This window comes from Notamacropus eugenii, chromosome 1, assembly GCF_028372415.1.
Source record: "Notamacropus eugenii isolate mMacEug1 chromosome 1, mMacEug1.pri_v2, whole genome shotgun sequence".
NCBI classification, from domain to species: domain Eukaryota; kingdom Metazoa; phylum Chordata; class Mammalia; order Diprotodontia; family Macropodidae; genus Notamacropus; species Notamacropus eugenii.
The window spans coordinates 351773106-351798424 of NC_092872.1; the positions used below are offsets into that span (position 1 = coordinate 351773106).

The 25319-nt window shown below is 37.1% G+C and overlaps 1 long non-coding RNA gene across 5 annotated transcripts in view; it reads left to right on the forward strand.

The window, feature by feature from the left end:
- LOC140518235 (uncharacterized) overlaps positions 1 to 20395 on the forward strand; it is a 64162-nt gene extending 43767 nt beyond the window's left edge. For 3 of the 5 annotated variants that reach the window (XR_011971871.1, XR_011971875.1, XR_011971873.1), the window contains 2 exons: positions 16514 to 16591; positions 17110 to 20395. This is a non-coding gene — a long non-coding RNA (uncharacterized lncRNA). The remainder of the gene's footprint in view (positions 1 to 16513; positions 16592 to 17109) is intronic. The other 2 variants (XR_011971872.1, XR_011971874.1) reach the window with 1 other exon arrangement.
- The last annotated feature ends 4924 nt before the right edge of the window (positions 20396 to 25319 follow it).

Below are 25319 nucleotides of genomic sequence, written 5' to 3' on the forward strand. Positions count from 1 at the left end.
GATCTCACTTCCAAACATGTCATATATGTTTGGTGACCACTATCTTACATTTACTCTATCTATTTTAATCCTTCAGAGTGCTGGTCATAGAATAGGTGCTCAGAAAACTTATTAGTTCGATCAGATTTGTGGGGTCGGTGATTATCAGAGCTAAAGAGAAAGAACCCTTCAAAAGCATGAAAGAGCATGAGAACCCTCCTAGAGAGAGCATGGTTCAAATCCTGATCCTGGAGAAAATAGAATATCTTAATAGGTTAAACCAGAGATCCCAGGCCAGGGTATAGTCAGGAGTGCATCACAACCCTTAAGAAGATCAGGGAAACACACTAAGAAAGGGAGTTCTCTCCTGGTGAAACCTTTTCTGATCTCTCTCCCAACCCACTGCCCCAGCGAAAGGGAGTTCTTCCTCCTGAGATTTTCCCAGACTGCTTGATCTTGAGCTTTCCTTCATCCCATCTCATTCTGCCTTACGTCACACCTGACTTTACACATCATGCAGACTGTAAGCTTTTGAGGACAGAGCTATGTCATTTTTTTTAATCTTTGTTTTCTCCATCATCTAGTATGATGCCTTAATGTGTTACAGGAGAGTTGGGATGAAAAGTGTGGAGCCACACAAGGATAGCAGTTAATAAAATTTTATTATTATTCACAAGGGAAGGAAGAGGGCAGAAGCCAACAGGAAACAATCTAAATTGCAATCCCCTCCACCTCTAGCCCCCTGTCCAGGGTAGCATACAATGGTGATGCTTCTGGATGTAGTATTACGCTTTCCAGTTCTGGGCTAGATGAAGGCCTGGAGTCCTTCAGGAATCAAATTTATACCTAGTTCAAGCTATTATAGTTATATTTATTTTAGAAAAAGAGCCAGCATGACACCAATGGGAAACTACATTGTTATCTACGGGATCAGTAAAGTAAGGATAATTTCTAAACTGCCTAATAAAAAAGTATGGAATGAGAGATAGGGACATATAGACATAATTCTAATTGTGCCAAACCAGCAGGAGACTGAGGGGGTTTGGTAATGTTCAGTCTCTTGTTTTATTAGATTTGGCATACATATGCATCCTGAAGGGCTAAACCTGTACCCAACTAAATGATTTTCACTAGGTAACATTTAAACATAGTACCTAATAAATACTCATTTAAGTGAATATATATATATTTTTTTTAAAAAAAATAAGAGATAGTATTTTTTAATTTTTTAATTTTTTTATTTTTTAAATTAATTAATTAATTTATTTATTTAACTTTTAACATTCATTTTAACAAAATTTTGGGTTCCAAATTTTCTCCCTTTTTGTCCCCTCCCCCCCCAAACACCAAGCATTCTAATTGCCCCTATGACCAGTCTGCTCTCTCTTCTATCATCCCTCTCTGCCCTTGTCTCCATCTTCTCTTTTGTCCTGTAGGGCCAGATAACTTTCTATACCCCTTCACCTGTATTTCTTATTTCCTAGTGGCAAGAACATTACTCGACAGTTGTTCCTAACACTTTGAGTTCCAACTTCTTTACCTCCCTCCCTCCCCACCCCTTCCCTTTGGAAGGCAAGCAATTCAATATAGGCCAAATCTGTGTAGTTTTGCAAATGACTTCCATAATAGTTGTGTTGTGTAAGAACTAATTATATTTCCCTCCATCCTATCCTGTCCCCCATTACTTCTGTTCTCTCGTTTGATCCTGTCCCTCCCCATGAGTGTTGACCTCAAATTGCTCCTTCCTCCCCGTGCCCTCCCTTCCATCATCCCCCCCACCCTGCTTATCCCCTTATCCCCCACTTTCCTGTATTGTAAGATAGGTTTTCATACCAAAATGAGTGTGCATTTTATTCCTTCCTTTAGTGGAATGTGATGAGAGTAAACTTCATGTTTTTCTCTCACCTCCCCTCTTTATCCCTCCACTAATAAGTCTTTTGCTTGCCTCTTTAAGTGAATATATTTTAAAAACTTAATATATTCACTCATCCTCTCTAGCAAAGGCAGAGCTTTCCCCTCTTCTCACTGAATTGAATCTGCTATTTTGGGTTCAGAATTACTCCATCTTATATATCAAACATTTCCCCCCACTATACCTCACTCTCTTAGTACTTTCATCTATCTCTGATTATTTCTCAATCTTCTTTGCTGCATTATCATCTATATCCAACTCTAAATATGGGTATATCCTAAGGTTCTGTCCTAGGCCCTCCTTTTTCTAAATGTTCTTTCTCATGGTGACCTCATCAACTTTCATGATTTCAGTTATCACCTTTATACAGATTAATATTACCTTGGTCTTTCTCCTGAGCTCCAGTTCCAGATCACTCACATCCACAGCACACTTGATGTCACAAAGGTATCTCAAACTCAACATGTCTAAAACAGAACTCATCTTTTCCCCCAAAAAGATTTTTTGAACTTCCTTATTTCTGTTAAGGGTACCATCAACATTGTAGTCACCCAAGTTCTCAACTCAGAGTCATTCTGAATTCCTCACTCTCCTTCACTCTCAATATCCAATCAGTTCCATGTCTTGTCAATTTAACCTTTATAACATTTCTAAAAGGAAAATTGCTTTAAAAAAAAAAACAAGCAAAAAATTCACCCCAAATGGAAAAGAACTTATTTGTACAATATTATAGCCGCTTTCTCTCTCTCTCTCTCTCTCTCTCTCTCTCTCTCTCTCTCTCTCTCTCTCTCTCTCTCTCTCTCTTTCTCTCTCTCTCTCTGTGTGTGTGTGTGTGTGTGTGTGTATGTGTGTGTGTGTGTGTGGTGGCTAAAGAATTGGAAATTGAAGACATGATCTTTAACTGGGGAATGGCTGAACAAGTTGTGGTATATGGTTGTAATGGAATTTTATTGTGGTATAAGAAAAGACAAGCAGAATGATTTCAGAAAAAACCTGGACAGACTTATATGAACAGACACAAAGTGAACAGAACCCGTAGAATACTGTACACAGAAACAGCAATATTGTACGATGAACTCTATGAATGATTTAGCTATTTTCAGCAATACGATGATTCAAGACAATCCCAAAGAACTCATGATGAAAAATGCTACCTGCCTCCAGAGAAAGAACTGATGTTGTCTGAATACAGATTGGAGTATACTATTTTTCTCTTTCTTGATGCCTTCCTTCCTTCTTTTCTTCCTTCCTTCCTTCTTTCTTCCCTCCCTCCCTCCTTCCTTCCTTTCTTTCCTTTTCTTTCTTTCTTTCTTTCTCTCTGTTTTCTTGCACAAAGTGACTAATATGGAAATGTTTTACATGATTATATAACCTATATCAGATTGCTTACCTCCTCAGGAAAGGGGGAGGGGAGAGGGAAATAGAATTTGGTATTCAAAACTTTAAAAAGAGAATGTTAAGAATTATGTTCCATTTAATTGGGGGAAAATAAATTTTAAAAAAAGGAAAAAGAAAACAAGAAGAGTATTGAATTTAAAATATATATATATATATAGAACAAAATATCAGGGTACCAAAAGCAGCAAAGATGGAAAAAGAAACAACATATTTTGAGACATATTTTCAAGTGGACAATGCAACACACACACACACAATTCACAGAATTTCAGAGTTGGAAAACACTTCAGTTGCCATCTATTCCAACACAATCTGAAAAATAATTGTCTTGTATGATATGCTCAATTGATGGTTACCTAGCCTTTGCTTAAGGACTGCCAATAAGAGAAAACCCACTTCCTCCTGAGGCAGCCCTTGCCACTTTGGGCTCGCTGTAATCGCTAAGAAGATTTTCCTGCCATCAAACCTAAATTGATCTCTTTGTGAATCTCACCCATTGCTCTTGATTCTGCACTTTGAGGCTGAACACAACAATATGAACCCCTCTTCCACATGACAGCCCATTGGAAGATAGCTATTATGTCCTCCTTGGGGCTTCTTTTCTCTAAAATAAAAATTCCAAGTTCCCTCAACTGATATGGCATGATGTTAAGGACCTTTACCATTGTGGTTACCATCCTCAGGATACTTTCCAGCTTATCAATGTCCTTCCTAAACTCTGAAGCGCATAACTGAACACAATACTCCAGGTATGGTCTAACCATAACAAAACATATCAGGATTTTTACCTATTCATTTAAAAAAAAATTCATTCGTTCGTTCTTTATTTATATATTTATTATCTCTCCTTCCAATTCCCCCTCATTTGAATAATTAAAAAACAAAAACAAGACCCTCAGATTAAACATATATTCCAGCAAAACAAATTCCTACATTGGCCATATCCAGAAATGCATACCTCATGCTGGACTTTAAGTCCATCACCTCTCTGACAGGATATGGATGCCTTAATTCATCTTCAGCCCTTTAGAATGATGGTTTATGACTTTATTACTCAGAGTTCTAAAGTCTCTCAAAGTTGTTTTTATGTATAGTGATGTCATTGGGTTAATTGCTCTCCTAGATCTGCTTTGTCACTCTGCAATAGATAATAAGGATACAGACAGGGAGGTGTGGGGACACCGGGGATTGGGTCAGGCTAGGAACATGCCACCTGGAGCACTCCAGTGCCCAGGGAGAAGCTGTTTGCACCAGGGCAACAGGAAGTCCCAGGCTCATACTGGAGCACTGTGATGAGACAAGTGCAAATAGACATCTTGTCACTCAGTTCCAAGTCACTGAGTGAACTGAGAATGGGACTTGTGCAGAGGGTGGTATTCTCCCATAGGGATGTTCTGGGCAATGTACCTAGAAAAGAGGAAATTAAGTAGCCAACAGCAGCCTCAGACCTCAGGTACAGAGTAGGGTCTCATTTCTAACATCTGGCACAGCCTTCAGTGGAATAACCAGGGCAGGAATTCTAAAACAAAGGGGAGCCTACAATTCTGCCACTCAATCAAGAGTTTTTCAGCTGGTTGTTAGGGATTTGGTGCGGTAGGAGTCTACTCTTGCTTAGACTCAAACCCAGATGCGGAATTTTCAGAGCTCGAAACAAGCTTGGCAGTGATCAGACTTTGTCCTGGATCAGACTACTTGGGGAGAATTGAAAGCTTACAGGTTCCCATCTCCAACCTGTCCCTGTAATCCTGGAATAATGCTCAATACCTCTCAAGAAAACAGTAATACAACTAGTTCAAAAATTCTCTCCAGAAGTGCTGCAGAGCCTAGCCCTTACATCAAATTTAGAGTCAGGCAGTAGGCTGGAAAAATGAGCAAACAAAATAAGAATCCTACCATAAACAGCTAATATGGTGGATAGGAAGCTCAAGATGTAAGTCCAGAAGAAAAGAATGACTCCACAACTTCTACAAGCAATGCCTCAGAGAAAAACAGATGTTGGGTACAAACTCAACTAGAATGCCTGAAAGAGATGAAGCGAGAGTTTTAACAAGAATTTTAAGATGTTTTTATACATGGAATAATAGTGCGTGAGAAAGAAAAAATGGAAAAGAAATGAGTGCTAAGGAACAAAGAATTGGAAAGGTAAGAGCTTGGCACAAGAATTACAAAACCATGCCCCAAAACAAACTCCCAAGAAATTAGAATGAACCAAATACAAGTCCAATGACTCCATATGGCAACAAATAATATTAAAACAAAGTTGAAAGACTGAAAAAAAGGAAGAAAATCTAAAGTATCTCTCAGTAAAAACAACTGCCCTACAAAACAAATCAAGGAGAAAAAAATGTAAGAATCATTGTACTATCTGAATCCCATTACCAAAAAGCAAATAGCCTATATATCCTATTTCAAGACTTTTTAAAAGAAAACTGCCTAGATCTAGTTCATTTGTCACCTCCTGAAAGAAATCCTAAAATGAAAACTTCCAGGAATATCAGAGTAAAAATCCAGAATTTCCAGATCAAACAAAAAATACTGCAAGCGGTCATAAAGAAACAATTCAAATACTGAGGGAGCTGCAGTCAGGATCATACATGCTTTAGCAACCACCATTATGCATAAATAGAAAACTTGGAATACAACATTTCAGAAAGCCAAGGATATGGTTTACAGACAAGAACTCTCCCATCAAAACTAAGTATAATACTACAAGGGGAAAAAATGGATTTTTAATGAAATAGAGGACTTCCAATCATTCCTCATGAGAAGACCAGAGATGTGTAGAAACCCTGAAGTTCAAACATAGTATTTAAGAAAAACATAAAAAGGTAAATATGAATGAAAAATGATAGAGGATGAAACAAGGGTAAATTGCATATATTCAAATACAGTGGGGTGATATATGTGTCCCCTCCTCTGATCCCTCATATCATTGGGGGTCATAGAGGGAGTTCATTTAGACAAGGCCTGGTAATGATTCTGTTATATCTTGATGATCTTAAGAAAAAGATGGAAAACAAGGGGACAAGTAATACACCGACAAGGGAAAGAAAGATTAAGGAAAATTATCACATAATCAGGGTATGCAAGTAGAATTTTATGCAAATGGTAAGGAGGGTTGGTGCAGGGGAGTGGTTGACACTAGAAACTCACTCTCATCTGAACAAGTCAAAAGAAGGAAGAATGCACACAAACACACATAAAATTGGGTGTAGAAATACATTTCATTCATCGGGGAAATGTAAAAGAAAGAGAAAGGAGAGGGGTAATTAGAGGAAGAGGTAGATTAAGAAAAGGTTTAGTCCTAAACAAAACACACTAGAAGTACAAAATATTTAAAATTCTTTTTGCAGTGGCAAAGAATGAGAATTTGAGCTCTTAATCTGGGGAACTGAACAAGTTAGGGTATATAAATGTGGTGAACACATCTGTGTGAATGACCAACTGAGATTCCAGAATGGCGACACGTTACCCACCTCCAGAGAGGTGAAGTACTCAGAATACAGATTGAGACAAAAATTTTTTTGGACGTGATCAATATAAAAAATTATTTTAATTGACTATCCATGTTTGTAATGGATTTAGTTTCACTTATGTTCTCAATTGGGAGGGAGGAGGTTTGAGTAGAAAGGTAAAAAAGGAAGATTTTAGCTGATCAAAACAAATAAAATAGTTTTTTAAATAAAGAAAAATGGAAGAAGGCTTCAGTGTGAAAACAAAGAAGAGAAAGTTTCTGAAGAGGCAAAGAGGAAACCTTACCTGTGTGAGGAGGTTAGTGGGTGGAAGAATGTGACAAAAAAATAAATGGGAAGATAGGCCACTGAACACTAATAAATCTCTTACCAAAGAGAAAGGATTTTGTTGTGAATTTTTGTTTTTGCTTTGTCTTATAGCACAAGTGTAATTTCTGCTTTTTAAAATTTTTAATGAATTTTTAAAAATTCATTTGATTCATTTTAAGTTTTGTTGTTTTCGCCCCTCATTTTTATTCTGTGATTCTTTCGTTTTTAGGTGTTTCTTGTAAGCAACAGATTGTGTACTTTTATTTTCTTATCTGACATGCCATTCTTATTTGTTTTATTGAATTGTTTAAATCTGTGTTAAATTCAGACTTAAAGTTATGAGAGTTGGGTTTATATTTTCTCCTGTTCTTCTCTGATAGTTTTTTCCTAAAAAATTTGAATTTATTTTTCTCTGGCTCTCTAAAGACAGTATTTTTATTTATTTATTTTTCCAATTATTTTAGCAGAATCTATTTTAAGATAATTATATTTCCAGAGGTTCTCTTCTCTTCATGCTCAAACCCATCCTCTCTCCCATTTGTTCCTCCTTTCTTTTGTTTTTGTAGTTTTGCTTAATGTATTAATTCATTTTTCTTTCTTCCTTTTATCTAGTTACATAATTTTTTCCTGTTTTCTCTTTGTTGGTTAAGTGAAATTCCCCCTTCCTTTCTTCCTCTTCAACTTGTTTGTTAGTTTTTCATTTTATTTCCTGGATCTTTTTCTAAAAAAAATTTCTTTTTCTCATTTTCTTCATTATTTTTTTTCCCTTTCTGTCCATTCTAGACTTTGACTCTTTATTTCACAGCTTTATATTTACTTATTAGTCTTTGTATTCTCATAAAACTTCTCAGGTATCTATTTTGCATTTCTTCTTCTAAACAGTTTCTATATTTATTACCTTATAGATTTTATCCTCTCACCCACTTTTTCTGTTGTATCTCACTCTCATATATATGTATATATAATATGCATTTTTGTATATACATATATATTTATATTTATGCCCAGAGTATAAATTTTCTTGTGTCCTTGATTGTGCAGTCCATTACTACCCTTTGCTCTCCCCATGGTCATTTCCCCCCTTTTCCCATTTTTCCTGTGAAGTCTCCTTTTAGGGTCCATGCCTTTTGGTTCTTCTGGGTATTAGTTTCCACCAGGAACTCTGGTTCCCCTTCTTCTGAGACAGGATGAAGAGTCTCTCCAAGCACCAAATCACAGCAGATTATACCCATTGTGAGGTGCTCATCTCCCATTATAAATGTCTTGACTCCTCCATGGATGTGTTCTTCAGTCGGACCCGCTCCCACCACTGAAACAAGATTTCCTGCTTTCTTTTCCTGTTTCAAATTCCTCCCTTTGTTCCCTTAAAAATTCTCTTGTAAGCCTTCTTCCTGAGAGACTTCAGGAGTTATCTTTGCTTTTTTGTTAACCTTGATTAGGATACATAATGTATTCCAATATATCCATTTTCTCCTTGGTCCTCTTTCATGCATCCTCCTGTTCTGCAATTCAGTGCTACAAAAAAATAATGATCATGGTGTTGTGAGATTTAGTCTATGATGTTTTAGACCTGTTTCTCCACCCTCACTTCTAGTTAGTTTTTTGCTTGCATCCTTATCTCCCTGTGTACTTTTAGAAAAAAAAAATCACATAAAGATTTCTCTATTGTTGCTTTGATAGGTTTTTGCTGTTCTTGCTGTTACCTCCTTATATGTCTATCTCTTTAGCCTTCTAAAAACTTTTTTTGCCCCTTGAGTAATTTATGTCATTGCCTATGTATTTATTCAATTAAATTTAATTCAATAAACATTTGTTAAATATGTACTCTGTGCTAGTGATTGGGCTAAGCACTGGAAATTGTGATGGGTAAAATCTGAAATAACTGAGTGTAGGGAGCCATTGAGGACCACAACAGTTCCAGGAGTTCTTGATGGCCTGATAAGACCACTCTATTGTGCTAATGGAGCAAAGGTTGTTGGTTCGGCCCTCTGGGATCTCATACAATAGCCCCAAGGCTTTCGGGTCTTAGGTAAACATCTTAGTATTTGACAAACATCCTGAGGCAGTCATTGGGACATGCGTTTGTTAATAAAAGAGGATTGGTGAAAGTAATCACAGCACCAGCTTGCCACAAGTATGGAACTTACTGCTGCACAGCATGTAAGGTTTGTACTTGCTAATAATAAATGGAGCTTGTAACATCTTTGTCTCCCGCCTCATCACTGCGTGCCTGAGATCAAGATGTCCCGCGGAGTCGGGGGTCTCTCCGCTGAGCTGGCCATAACAACTGAAAAAACAAAGATTTGAACTTCTGAGTGTATCGAGTTATTAAGCAACACATGCTAATTGCATAACAGATAGGGACTAGGCCTCCTCTGTTTGGCACTGGATCCCAACTATAGGGAGAGACAGATTTCTATGCAATAAAATAAAACAAATTGTAAGATATAAACCAGGATACCTGATAAAGTAATCTGATTTCTAATAGTAGGAAAGATTAGGGACTTTCCAGGTTGGGAGGGTGAGCGCAAACAGGTGTAATTCCCTGAAATCAGAAGAGGTTTTCTACCTTCATCCCCCAAGTATCTGTGTTCAATCAAAAGAACAAAGAAACAATAACCAATTGACCAGGATAAGGCCTGTTTTCAGATAAGACATGTGGGTTGCTTGAGATGTATAATTTGTGAGAAAACTCAGTGCATCAATCTTTAGGTCTAACTGGATTTCTGGTCAGCATAACCTTAGTTAAGCATTAAACAAATCTGGTCTCTAAGCAACAGTTGGAAATGGTCCTGCTTCCCAGCTGTGAAGAACTAGATGCAAACAAGGCAATAAAGTTTTCTCACAATTTCCATAATTGAATAAAGTTTTCTCACAAGATGAAAATTGGACTAAACCCATATTTGAATAGAAAGGAAATTGAACTAGATTGAGAATCAAGTCACAAAATAGAGTCAATGTCTTTCACTCAATTCCTCCCTTTGATTCAAAGGAGTAGGGGACAGCTCATTCCCTCCATGGACCACTTATTGATAAGCCAAATTTACAAAGTCTTTAATGCGCTCGTGCTCACTGTCAACATTACATAGCAAGAAGAAAACAATGCATAGCTTAGTACACCAGTTAACATAGAGTCTAAGAACAATAATGATGATATACAATCCTTGCTAAATACACTCTATGGGTAAACTAAGTCAGGCTACAGATCAAAATACTTAGAGGTCTCACGATGGACTAATTTTGAGAGGGGAGATTTATATGTCACCAAAGTAACCAATAAAACTCAGCAAACATATACAGCATGAAACCAAAGGCTGCAATACAATGATGATCATCAATACTCAATAACATCAAGTCTCCTTGTATCCTAATAGCACACTCCCAATGTCCATTTAATCATCACATTTTGTCTTGAGTCCAAGATGTCCCATGTAGTTGTCTGGTCCCTGGAAATATCTTCTATTAAACATTCTGGAATAGGTCTAATTTTCAGGGCAGCTCTGAAGGAGATTCTGCTTCTCTGGTTCCTAATCACTTGTAGAGATTCCTAAGTAATTCTGCTAAAATCTGCCAGTAACAAGACTCAATATAATTTTATACAACTTACTACATTTGATTTTCTTGTAACTAGTTCATATGCTGAAAACCAATTCAAGCCTTATAGAGCTAATCCTATTAACAACAGAGCTATAAGAAGAAAATCAAATTAGGAACCCATAATTCACCTGAGACTTTAGAGAATTTCAATTTTTATATGTTATTTCTTGTTTTTATCTTTACCTAAAATCTGTTTCACCATTTTCTCAGGATACAAATAAAATAAAGAAAAACATTCCTTGCCCTCAAGGAACTCACAATCTAATGGGGGAAGACAGCACACAAAAAAGAAACCAAAAAGTAGGGGGAGGATGCATTGGGATGGATGATATTCAAGTAGAGCAGCTGATAGAAAATGAAAAATCTCTTGGAATGTTCTGAGTCCTCTATAAAGGAAGGCTTTTGGAAAAATTTTTTTGCTCTGCCCTCTAGTCTTCTAGAGGCAACTGAGAGAGTTGAGAAGATGCTGCATAACAAAAGCTGAATTAATTTGCATGGTGATGAGATTTAAGATTTCTGATGATCAGTTTATCATGATGGTAGCACGATGTTAGTGAAGTCAAAACCAAGCAGAACTGCTAACAGAGAATCATTGCTCTATTTGGGTACTTTTCTTGTATTTCTGTTGTCTGGGGTGTTTGCAAAGCAAATAATCCGCTCAGGTCTGGTTTTCTTTGTAGGAATGCTTGAAATTTTATTAAATTTTTATTTTTTAATTTATTTACCTTTTTTCATTAGTGATTAGACTCAGGTTTGTAGACTATGTCACCTTGGATTATATCTTGATCTTCTTTGCTCTTTGGAATGTATCACTCCTCCTCTCTTGGTTTATCATAAATGAAGAATAGTCTTGTGTTATTTGAATAGAATATTTTTTCCTTTTATATTTGAAGGACTTTCTTCTGGATCCACTAGGAATTTGTCAATTAACTCAGATTTTAAGAGACATGTATAGAAGGTAGATAATGGAGAACGAATTTTTAAAGTATGACACAGAAAAGATATTTGAGTGAGAGGTTATGTATAAAGCCAGCTCCCATTCATCTCCTCAAAAAGAAATATGCCTAATAAAGTATTTTTTTAAAAAAGGAGAAAGGAAAGATTTCTACAAGGTAATTGTATCACAAATAATAGCATAGGACCATATTACCAATTCCCTGCTTCTGCTTCACTCTGTGCTCCCCAGTCTCAACTCTCTAATCCCCACTCCTCACCCTGGAATTCATTATTTGGGTTAGGCAGAATGAGACTACTGAAACAGAAGGCTGCTAGGTCTATCAGCAGGTGTGGTGGACCACTACCAAAGACCTCTACCAGATACCTCAGCATCTGTCCTTGCCTCTCAGAGTCTCTCCTCAACAATAATTTAGACAGCCCCAGTTATCTCGGCAAGACAGAGCTTTCAGCACCAGCTGAGAGAGGGGTCCAGGTCTGCTCAAAAACTAACTAGAACAAAAGAAAACGGGCTTTCTGCAAAACCAATCAGTGTATAATCAGCCTAGCTCTCCTTCCAAACAGAAGGAATGCACCAAATAAGCTAAAAACAAAAACAATAAATAGAATAGGGGAAAGGAAACAAATCCCCTTCCCTCACTTCACCAAGGCCTCTATATGGGAAAAAAAACCCAGCATAGAGAAAATGAACAAGCAAAGAACTCCTCCCAAAATGTGAACATGCTACAGAGTAAGAGAATGCCCACATTAAAATGGCAGCAATTAAAATTAGAACTCCTGAAAACAGAATGAAATGGTCACAATAACCCTGAGAGAGGACAGAAAGAATCAAAGGAAAAAGTAAGGAGCAGAATCTGAGCTCTTAATGAAAACTCAAAAGAAGTATCTATACCTTAGAATAGAAGCTTGGAAATCTTATGAAAGCAGTGGATACACTTAAAAAAAAAAAAAAGAATGAAGGACTTATAACTTGAAGATCCAATGGTACAATATGAACTGTTAAGGGGGCAGCTAGGTGGTGCAGTGGATAGAGCACCAGTGCAAGAGTCAGGAGGACCTGAGTTCAAATCTCACCTCAGACACTTGACACTCACTAGCTGAGACCTTGGGCAAGTCACTTAACCCCAATTGCCTCATCCTGGGTCATCTCCAGTCATCCTGATGAATATCTGCTCACTGGATTCAGATGGCTCTGGAGGAGAAGTGAGGCTGGTGACCTGCACAGCCCTCCCTCACTCAAAACAAAGTCAAGTGCGAGTCATGTCATCATTTCTCTGATGGCATGGTCTTCTTTGGCAACGAAGGACAAACACATAAAGTATTAAAGAAAAGTTAGGGCAGCAAAATTGGAATAATGTACAAGATATCTACAATAAAAAGCATGACCTAAAATGTTTGACCTGGTATTTAAAACTTGGAAACTTTGTAGAAAGACATGATGAAACCAAAAACTTCAAAATTATATTTCAGGAAATCTTAAAATAAAATTAACTTAAAAAATTAAATTGTCCTGAAGTATTAGAACCAGAAGACAAAGTACAGATCTAGGTGGCACAGTGAATAATGTCAGACCTAGGATCAGGAAAACCTGAGTTCAAATGTGACTTCAGATACTTACTAGCTGTGTGACCCTGGGCAAGTCACTTAACCTTGGTCTCCATTTCCTCATCCGTAAAATATGGAAAATAGCACTTACTTCCCAGGGTTGTTGTGAGGATCAAATGAAATGATAATTGTAAAGCACGTATAGCCTGGCACATACTAAATGTTCTATAAATAGATATAGTTAGCTATTATTAGCCTATCAATAGAATGCACAGGCAACCACCAGATAAGAACCCCCGACTTAACATGCACAGAAATATTCTTGGTAATCTCCAGTCAAACAGAAAATATAGCAAGCAGCTGGGAAGAGACCACTGAATCTAATAAAAATACACATCACTGATGACAACAACAAATTGGAATGTTACACTTGAAAAGTAAGGAAAAGGATTTGTATTTAAGATTGCAACATTGAGCATAATTCTAAAAGAAAAATAAATAGACCAAGAGGTAATATAGTGCTTGGGTTTAGTATTGATTCTGCCTCTTACAATCTTTGTGACAATGGTGAAGTTGCTTAAATTCTTTGGGTCTCTATCTCATCTGTAACATGAAGGGCATGGACCTGTAAGAAGAGGTAGAAGACCTCTAAGATCCCTGAGCTCTAAGTCTCAGATCATATGAATTTTAACAGAATCAATGACTTCTAAGCATTCTTGAAAAACAGAGCAGAGTAGAATCTTTGAAATGCAAATGAACCAGATGAAAGACACTTAAGAAAGGTAAACAAATTTGAATAGTTCAAAGAGATTTAAGTGTTGATTCAGAGCTCATATTCTGAAAGAGAAAGAAAAGACAATAGTTACTCAGAGAACCACCCAGTCCAAAGGGTTATTGAGAGAACCAAGCTCTGGACTTTCAAAAATAAACAGACAACAACAAAATACCCTAGAAAAGGAAAATAGAAATAAGAGGGAGGAACTTAGTATTTCTTGTATTTGGAACCTCTTGTTGAAGTTCAATCTGACAGAAATGGGAAATGGGGAGGAATGGCTCTTTCAGGAATTGAATTCTTATATGACCTGGGAAAGAGAACACTAAAACAAGTTATATTGGTAGTATTAAGTACAAGAAACTTAAACAAGTGATTGGGCTGTGATAGAGAGGAAGAGAAAGGTTATTTAAATGGTAGGGTAGCATTGAGGAAGGGATTACCTAAAACAAAACAAACTTATTATGGAAGGCTGATGAAGAAAAAGAAAACATGGTCGAAATCTGTGATTTGGTCTGGTCTAGGAGGGAGGGGTAGGAAAGGGAGGTGGTTGTGAGCCATATGATATACATATATGCAGAATATAATTTGAGTTGAGGTCATCATGTTTCCTCTGGAAGAATCCTCCATTTGCATCTTTTTCTCTAATTGTCCTCCTGACCCTGTTCAATGAGATTTTTACTGTGTAGGAAAACTCCAACTTCTAGTCTTAACTTTGATAATGAGTTCTTTTCACTTGTACTAGAAAGAAATGCAATTCTGAGTTTAGCAACTTAGTCCCCTCTTGCAAGGTCACCAGTCCAAGACTTACCAGAAAGACTATCGTATTACTAATAAACGCAGAAAGGGTACAAAGAGAAAGTCTATCTAAAACAACAAAATCCATTAAAAGATTTAATGATTTTTATTTAAGATAACAACAATATCCATTAAATGATTCTTCCCAACCATTTCTAAACCATGCCATCTGTACTCTGGTTATCTTCCTTGTTCCCCTCATCCCTCACCCTCTTATCCCCCACCCCCTTACTCTCTACCCTCCCCCCATAAAATCTAAGCTTCTTGAGCACACAGATTATCTTGTTTCCTTGTATTTGTATATACCTGCACTTAGTGCAGTGCCAGGCATATAGTAAACACTTAATAAATACATTTTACTCACTTTTTCATCATTAATTATATGATAACCAAGACATGCAGGAATTATGTAATACTATAAGACATTTTTTGCAATAATAACAAATAATCAAAGCCTCTGCACCACATAATTTTGATAAAAGTTTGACATCCAAACTATTTAGGGAATTGACACAAAAATATGACCCTAATAAAGAAGTTGCCAAAATACATTAACAAATATTTTTTAAAAGGAAACAAAAGGAAAAAAATCAAGTACCTAAAAATGTTCAAAATCACCAATAATCATAAGGATAGAAGTTAAAACAACCCAGAGATATCACCTCATTCCCCTCAATTGAACAAAGACTCAAAAAGATAGAGTGGCTCTAGGAAGGTGAGCACCCCAATTCATCACTGTGAATGGGTTCAGCTACTCTGTGGAGCTGCAAACTGATTCAATTCTACCTTGGAAAATGATTGAGAATTATTCAAGAAAAGTAACTTAACTCTTCATACCTTTGACCTAGAGATCCACTACTAAGACTACATCCCAACGAGGTTACTAACAGCAAAAAATGATCTGAATGTACAAAAATGTTCCTAGCAGGACTTTTAAAGTAATAGCAGAAAGGAAGAAATAAAATATATGTTCAATGGTTTGAGAACAGGTGAACAAATAATGAAATATTAGAGTAACTGGACACTGTGGCACACTAAGGAACAACAAATATGAATAATCCAGAGAGATGTTGACAGATATGCCAAAGGAACAATGTGTACAATGGTTATGATAGTGTAAACAGAGACCAAAGGGAAAGGCAAAAAAACTCTGATTAAAGAATCAGCGTTAGTGCCATACTGACAAAGTTACAGGAAATATTCATGCTTTTGATCTGTTGATAATCAATAATCTGTTTTGGAGAAATGCATTTTGTAAACTCGTTTGTTGGGAAGGTTTTCTTGTACAAACAAAATGTATCAGTTTTTTTCTATGTGGCCCTTCACTGTAAGAATAGCTTTCTCTGAGCTATTAATAAGGAAAACTAAGGATTTTTTAAAAATTAATAATAGCTAACATTTATATAGTGTTTATTATCTGCCAGGCACTGTGCTAAGTTCTTTACAATTATTATCTCCTTTGATCTCAGAACAATCCTATGAGTGAGGTACTATTAGTATCCCAATTTCACAGATGAGGAAAGAGAGGCAAACAGAGGTTAACCCAAGATCACACAGCAAGTGTCTGAGTCTGGATTTGAATTCATGTCTCCTAACTCCAGAAAAAGAACTCTAACTACTGCACCACCCAGTCACCTAGTTTTTTTTTTTAACTATTTATGAAAAAAAAAGGAGGATCAAAAAATAGGAGCACTGTTTGCAGTGGGAGTAGGAAATGATAATTGATAAATAGTAAGAAGCTAAATCTGCTCACCTCTTATTTTTTTCTTTGATAAGGAAAATGATCTCTGGACCAAAGAGGATAGAACAAAAATTATGAGGAAGGAGTTGATACCCCAGATAAACAAGGAAATGGTGAGCGACTACCTAACAGTCCTTCATAAATTTAAGTCACCTAACCCAGATGAAATGCAGACTTGGATACTGAAATAAGTGACTGATGTGACTGTTGAGCCACTGTGTGGTATCTGAAAGGTCGTGGGTATTGGGAAAGATACTGAGGAAAGTTACCTCAGATCCGGGTAGTCTTTTATAGTTTATCGGAATGTAGCCCCTGAATTTGTTTGAGGGGAATGTCCATATCAGAAGTTTATAGTAGTTAAAGAGAACTTTCTGACCCTAATTTAAAGAGGTTTGAAATAGATATTCATCCTGTAAGTGGAATTAATTTGAGGAATTAGGTTTAAAAACTGATTTAGGTATTTTTAAGAATGCAATTGGTTAGAGAAATTAGGTTTAAAAAGACTAACTGCTCTGAACTCTAATTAACTGACTGGTTGTTCTATTTTCCACAAAGAAGTTACTTTAGAACCCACAGGTCCCTCTCCATATGGAAAGAATTTGGCTGATGTTTGGTTTTGTTTTTTTCCTAGTCTGATGACTAAATATGTGAAGAGCCTGACTTTCTCACTGAAAGAGGAAAAACTTAAGCCCCTTGACTAAAAGAAAGATAGCAGAACCTATTCCTCTTTAGAGAAGAAGGAGCACTTTGGCCAAAGACTCCAGCTGAAGACCCAGAGCTGGTGGAAGAGAGAAACTAGCAACCATTCACCCAGCAGAGATTCACAGGAGTGATCATGAGACCAAGTGGAGCAAGACCAAGCCATGATTATATATCCATCAGGGACTACAAGACCACCCAGGAGGAGGTCCAGAAGACATCAATGGAAATGTGATCAATGTTCAGTAGGAACAGCAGAATGACATCACTCAAAGACATCTGCAGTCCTGCAGTATTGAAGATGCAGTATGCCTCTCTATCTGGGTACATGGGTACTCTATGTGTTGTCTTTATGTTCACTATGTAGGCTTACTCTTTCCCATTAGATAATATGGAAATGTAAGGGAGAGTGTAACCCAGGGAAGTCTTAGAGGGAAATGTTATACTACTTTTCTTACTATACTGTTTCATTAAATGTGTTTGCTTTCATTTGTGTCTTTGAGCTGCCTGATAAAAGTAAATGCATCAGTGGGGGCTCATCACTTATGGTTTTGGGAGAATGCAGACAAATAGGATACCTAGAGCATGGCTTAGCATTTCTAGGAACCTAACATGTAACATGCTCCAGGTGATACCTTTTTTCCTTTTCTAAACACATGTCAGAGACCAGAGACCAGAAGGTGAACTTTGATCCCTGGAGGAGACCTGTACATTTGCAAAGCCCCCTATGTTTGACTGATAATAACCCATTTAACCTCAGAGATGGAAGCAGTGGAGGAAGTGGTGGAGTAATGAGAGTTCTTGGATCCCAAGTTTCTGGACTTTGAGTGCCTGGATCCAGCTATGGAGAGATAGTGACTGAAGCATGGAGCAGTTGTACATGTTCTCAGCCATGTGGTTGTAGGAGAGAAAAAATGACATTCACAAGTAGTAGAAATTTTTGATTTTTAATCTTTGAGAAGAGAAAGGGAATTCTTGGACAGGGCCAGCCTGGTCTCTCCTCTCTAAAAACCTCAATTTTGAGAATTCCTGGATCGAGCATTTGATAGAAAGAAAGAGAAGTTTCTGGTCAGTGTCAGCCTTGATGATCTTTTAGGTCACCCCAGGAGCAGGAAGCAAAGGACTCAAATCATGACTTGAGGGTACAAAAGATCTGAACTTTACCTTCCATCTCTGAGATGAAAGACCTCAGAAGCCATATAAAAGAAGCTAGTCAGTGAAATCATCATAAAGTCCTGTGCTTCATCAATAAAGATGATGAGGAAGAAACTAGGAAGAGCTAGATCTGTGTAGATTATCAAACTTTGAACAAGAGGACTCAGACAAGCGCACTATGCCATGTGTCTAAGATGCTCTCGACTGAAGATTGAAGAGAGGGGAAAGAGACTTCAAGGAAGGAGTGAAATTTGGATGCTAGGAGTGTTTGGAATGTTACCCTTTATGATACTGATTTTTGTTATGATTTCTTGTAATTTATTTAAACCTGTCATTTCATTATGACCATCAAGGTGTGAGAATCTAGGTCAAGAAGGAAAAGGAGGGGACTTTAGGGAGGGGCTGCAGAACTATAACTGAACAATCATGAGCCCAGAACATCCATCACAGTGAAGACAGAGTTGTTTGTCCTTCTTTCTCAAGGAGGACCATGACATCAGGAAGGTGATGCTGTGACTTGCAAGTGAATTGGATTTAAGTGAGGGAGAATCGTCTGGGTCCAGTGGTAAGATATAGGTCAGGACAACTGGAGATGGTCCCAGGTGCCGTGGGAAACCTTGGCCTTTTTAAGCTAAGGTCTTTCCCATCTTTGACTGAGGCAACACCCATTCAGCAATTAAGACTAGGTAAGAAATGAGACAAAGGCTGGCTTCTTTTTACTTAGTCAAAAAAAAAAAAAATCAATCTGGTGGGGAGAAGACCCTTGGGGTTTCTGACCAAACAGAAATAATTGCTATTTACAGTCACTCTGAGCCATCTGAGCTCAAATGTTGACCTTTTGTTGGCCTACTGGTAAGAGCCGAAGTGATATACCTCATTTCTTACCCAGCTTTAATCATTGAATGAGAGACGTTGTACTGAATGATAGACAGTCTTATTATTTAGGAGCCTGACTGTTGACAGAATCTAGGCAGTTAAACTTCTTATATCACATTCTGCTTTGTATCATACTTAGGCATATGTATTATCCTCCCTATTAGATTGTAAGACCCTTGAAAATAGGTTTATTTTTCTTCCATGTGTCCCCATAGCCTTGAACAGTACCTTGCCCATGTAAATGCTTAATAGGTCCATGTTGAGTTGAATTGTACAGATGGAAAGAGTACCCAAACTCCTTAAATAATGGATCCATCAAAGTCAAATATGCAAATTAATATCATGCAGATTGAGGTAGAGGAGTGCTAAAAGAATGCAGAGTTGAAGACTGATCAAGGCTGGATAGAGTTATTCAGGGAAGTCTTAAAATAACTGTCTAGGATAATGGATTCAGCTACCTGTGTGGAGCAAGTAGACTCAAAATTATTTAATTGATGTTCTATTTAAAAACATGACTGTCATCTCCCAAAGTTTTCCTTTTAATTTGTAAAAAGTAGTACAGTTAAGCAAAATAAATGGACATATTGACCATATTTTACAACATGTACCTCATTCTGTATCTGTATCTACCATTTCATTACCAAGAGGAGGGAGGTATATGACCAAAAGTCCGGTTAAATCACAATTGGGAGTTAGTAGATTCTTAAGACAACCAAGTATACTTTCATTTCGTTCTCTTGAAAACTTTCATTAATTTTTCATTAGTGTATTGATTATCCATCAGAGAAAGTATATTGTTTTACTAACCACCAAATGAAATAATATTTGTAAAGTACTCAGCACAATGCCTGGCACATACTAGACACTTAGCAAATGACTGTTCCCTTCTCTTCCCCCTCTCAACAGCCACAACAGAAAATCTTCATTTTGTCCTAGGTTTTATGAATTCTCAAAACTCTGAATGGGATTATCTGCCTAGATACTGTAAGACCAAAGGATACTATTGATGGCTTCTAAGAAGGAATTTTGGCATATTCAAGAAGGATGATGACCCTGTCTCTGAACTTCGGAGAAGGAGAAAAAATAAGATTATGAAGAATATACATACTTCCTCAATTGCACATTTTCTACAGTTTTAGACTGAGTAAATGACAAGGGTCCTTAAATAAAATCATCTTAACCAACTAGCTCAGTCCCTAGTGTGAATTTTTCTCTCCAAAGCCACTTTTACTGTGACCTTAAGTGGGGATGTTGTTCTTTTATTTCCTCTGTACCTTCCAGCCTTTAAATTCAGCTCAGACCTCACTTCTTCCATAAAACATGCCCTTTGATAGCAATCAAGAAAACCACTTGGATATATCTGTGATCTCATTGATGGGGTTTTTATCTCCACTAGTGCATACAGATCAATATCTATTATTTCTCATCCTTTGGATTTGTACCCTATGCCCTTCCCTAAACCCACCCCATAATCCAGAGGCTTTACATTCTTTATGTTTCACATATACCAATGCCACACTTGGTGTGTCCACCTTTTATCTCTTACCTCTACCCCATGTCTGCCTCACCTCCTTTTTTTTTTTTTCTTTTTTTGCCACATAAGTGTAACAATCCTCTATTTTCTTCCTTCCCTTCAATGAAGAGAAGTTAGGCTTTGGTTACCCGGTGGAGAGTGAGAAGAATGTGTGTAATTAAAGATAAGGAAGCAAAGGAGGAGATTACAGGACAGAGATGTGATATACTGCTCAACTATCAGAAACCAGAAAGGAAAGTCTCAAGGTCAGAAAGGCAGCAGGCTTTCTTGCTAAGGCTTATTCTTGTGACCATTTCCCCTGTTCCGTGAGGAAAAATGTTAAGAGGCAATTAGAAGCTCCAAAGACATGAAAGAAAGATCTATGTGCATATAAGAAAAGGACCTGTATGTACAAAAATATAATAACTCTCTCTTGCATGGTGAAGGACTGGAAATTAAAGGTTTGCCCATCAGGTGGGGAATGGCTGAATACATTATGGTATATGAATATAATGTAATACAATTTGGCAGAAGAAATGATGAAAAGAGCAGTTTCAGAAAAACCTGAGAAGACTTGTATGAAATCACGCAGAATGAAGCGAGCAGAACCAGAAAACAATTCTTATAATAACAACATTATAAAGAAAAACTAACTTGAAAGACTTAAGAACACTAATCAGTGCACTGATCAACCACAGTCTCAGAGAGCAGCTAGGAGGTGCAATGCATAGGACATCAGGCCTGTCCTCAGGAAGACCTGATTTAAAATCTGGCTTCAGACACTGTGCTTAGTATGCATAGTATATGGCGTATGTATGCTATATGCTATACAGAGTAAATGCCGTAGAAATGCTAGCTATTAATAGTTAGCATTTATACAGCACCTTAAGATTTGCAAAGTACTTCACAAATATTATCTTATTTGATCCTCACAATAATTCTGGGAGGTAGGTGCTATTATTTCCATTTTATAGTTGAGGAAACTGGGTCAGACAGAGGTTAAGTGACTTTCCCAGGGTCACACATCTAGCAAGCTTTGAATTTGAACATAGGTCTTCCTAACTTTGTGTCCAAATGCTCTATGCACTGCTCTACCTCCTGACAGAGAGCTGATGGACTTAGGATACAGAATGAAACGTTTTTTGGATATGGCGCTATGAGAATTTGTGTTGCTTTACTGTAGATATTTGTTACAAGGGTTTTTTATCTTTCTTTTTCAGTTGGGGAAAACATGGGAGGGTAAGAAAAAAAGTTCATTCAAAAAATTTTCAAGTTAAAGTAGAAAGACGCAAACAAAAAAAGACAACAGTTAGAAATCCATGCCAGCAACATGCTAAATAGAAGGGTATTGGACCCTGAATCTATGACCTATACTGTGAAGAGAAGCTGAGATGCGGGTTCCTGATATTCTGTTTAATGACTGCCTGGCCCTTCTGGAGGCACAAGCTAAGTATCACTGAGTGAACCATACTGTGTTTCTCCTTTGATTGATCACTGTAGTAATTGCCACTAGAAACTAAAAAATATAAAACATATCTTCCCTAGAACTCCTAAGTCCAGAATGATCTGTGTACTGTCTTGGGGGGGAGGGGAGTCGGGGTCCAGAGAGAAGGTTCTCTGGTTTTGGGAGAAGCATTAGGCATGAATGTGGAAGATGTTTTATGATGCACTATTTTATCACTTTTATTGATTGTATTCAAGGAATAAAGCATCTTCTATCTATCCCTGTGGTAAAATGACACCAAAATTCTAAAGTCACATGACTAGAGCTTTTGTGAAGTATAAGAAGTTCAGGGGAGAGTTGACATTTTGCCAGCAGGAGAGGGACTTGAGAGCTAATTCTGTTTGGATAGATACATACTAAGCATTTTCATTAGTAAAATGTTCCCACCCAGAAAGAGGCAGTTTCAGAGAATTGAAGGTTATCCACTTTTGGGGGGACTATGGAGACCTTGAAACTTCTCAAGTATGTTCACTTCTGTGAGGTGGAGCACATAAGCACCCCGGGGACTGTGAAATTCCCTTACATTTTATCCTTCCTGTTCAATAGAGTTGAATTAGTGTCTAGCAGCACTGCCTGATGACTCAATACATCCTTGATGATGACTTTTCCAGGACTTCTTGGCACATCATTAGTAATACATTGTACCCTGCTCATACTCACTATCCATCTTTGCTTTGCTCTTTGCAAATTTTGATTTTGATCACCAGTAATTTTGATCTTAAAAATCTAAGAACATTATAGTGGGAATAATTTGTTTTCCAAAGAAGAATGAACCCGATCAAATTAATTTCTTTTAAGAATGATCATTATACTATACACTATTATCTGTCAACATTTTTTTACAAAATTATAAAAATGATAGTAATTTCTTAAATGTAGATTTACAGTCACATGGTCCATGGCCTTTTGAAATCAGTGTCCATTTAAAAAAAAAAAAAACCCATCTAATGGTACTCAGGCTACAGTTCTCTAACATGATACTTACAGCTCAGACTTAATTTCTTTAGAAAAAAATTACATCGATATTACACTTTCTAGTTTATGTAGGTAGTAGTCATATGATTTCTCTGGCCTATTGTTAATAGCAAATGTGGTTCCAGTAACGAAACTGCGTCAATACTTTGTTCCAAGACATTTTGTCTTCATTGTAAACTATAGTTTTCTTTCATTACATCTCCACTATTTTTTTCTTCTTGGCCCTCATGCCTTTCTACCCAGCTTTGAGATATAAATATCTTTCTCTCTTATATTGCTTATTACAATGTTGTGAAAGTTATGTTGGATATTATTTTCTGTTTTTTTTTTAAATTTGATCTCTGTAGAGTACCCAAGACAGTGCTTTGCATATAGGTACTTAGTAAATGTGTATTGACATAATATATTTTAATTAATTGTGGAATCAACATAATTATATCAATTTGTTAAAATTCTGCAGTGCAAATGAGTTGTATTCCCAACTAGAGTGAGTCCACTTTGCAAATGAATTCATTCTGTATTTGCATAGGAAAACAATTAGACACTAAAACCAATCCTGTGCTATTTTCTTTTTAAAATATTTTTAACAAAGAATTATTTAACAGGTTTAAGCAGTCTTATTAAATGTTATTGCTGCTAAAAGAAATTTCAAGACAATGCCTCTTCAGACTAGACCCAAAGAGATTTGAAAGCTCCATATATGTGTTTTTTGGTATGTGATTTCTTTTTGTTAACTGGAAGAAAGGAATATTGTTATATAAGAAAGGAACATTGTGTTGACGTTTGAACTGCCTTCTTAATCAGCACCCTGATCTGCCTGAGGATTTTATTTTGCATTTTATGGTGTTATTAAGTATGCATTTTCTTCCACCCACTCTGCTCTTAGTGCTTCTTTATTAAGCTGCTTCCTATGAGAGCACTTATGTAAAGTACAAACTTTGTATCAATATAGTACCACCACATCACTGGACTAGGAAGGCCATTCTTTCTCTTGAATTCCATTAGCTATTATCGATGGTGCACAATAGAAGATGAATCTTGTTTACTGGGATAACCAGGTTTGAAGAATCTTCTTAGTCAATAATTTAGCCCTTCCACTTTGACACAATTGCCCTGATTCTTTCTCTCTAAATTCTGAAAATCTGGCAGTGCTCATATCCTTCGTGTAATTCTAAACAACAAAGGCAGAGAATTATTGGCCTGTGTTGTACTAGCAGTACATCAAATCCAGGAGCATTTAAAGATGGGACCTGGGACCTTTACACCTTTCACCTTGACAATAGACCAGGCAGTTAACAATACAAAAAAAAAAAAAAAAAAAAGCTCATGGCATCATGTGACAGCTAAATGGGTAAGTAGGACATCTCTTGAATATACTCCCTTCTCTTCTCAGACACTGCCTCCATCCTGGTTCAGTACCTTATCATGTCATGATTGGACTACTGCAATAGCCTGCTGGTTTGTCTGCCTGCCTCAAATCTCTCCCCAGTACAATTTCTCCTTCATTCAACCACTAAAGGTATTTTCCCAAGGCACAGGTCCAATTATGTTAAATCCCACCCCCCGCCCTGCCCCTTACTCAAACTCTAGTAGCTCCCTATCATTTCAAAGATCAAATATAAAATCCACTATTTGGCATTCAAAAACCTTCGTAACCTCTTTTCCCCTCCCCCCATCAACCTTCTGATCTTCTTATATTTTACATTCTCTCCCTCCCTCCCCCTCCTCCCTTTCCTCTCCCTACATTCGGTTCAATCAAGTGACACTGGCCTCCTTACAAGTCTAGCTAGGCTCCAGGCATTTTCTCTGATTATCCTTTATGCTTGGAATGCTCTCCCTACTCATCTCTACCTCCTGATATCACTGACTTCCTTCCTGTCCCACCTAAACTCCTCAAAAGCCTTTTACAGGAAGCCTTTCCCAACCTGTCTTAATTCTAGTGCTTTTTCCTTCTTTTAATTATTACCTATTTATGTTTGTACGTATTTGCTTGCCTGTTGTCTCTTCCATTAGACTCTGAGCTCCTTGAGTGTGGGAATTGTCTTTTGCCTCTTTTTGTACCCATAGGGCTTAACACAGCGCCTGGCACATAGTAAGTACTTAACAAATACTTATTGAT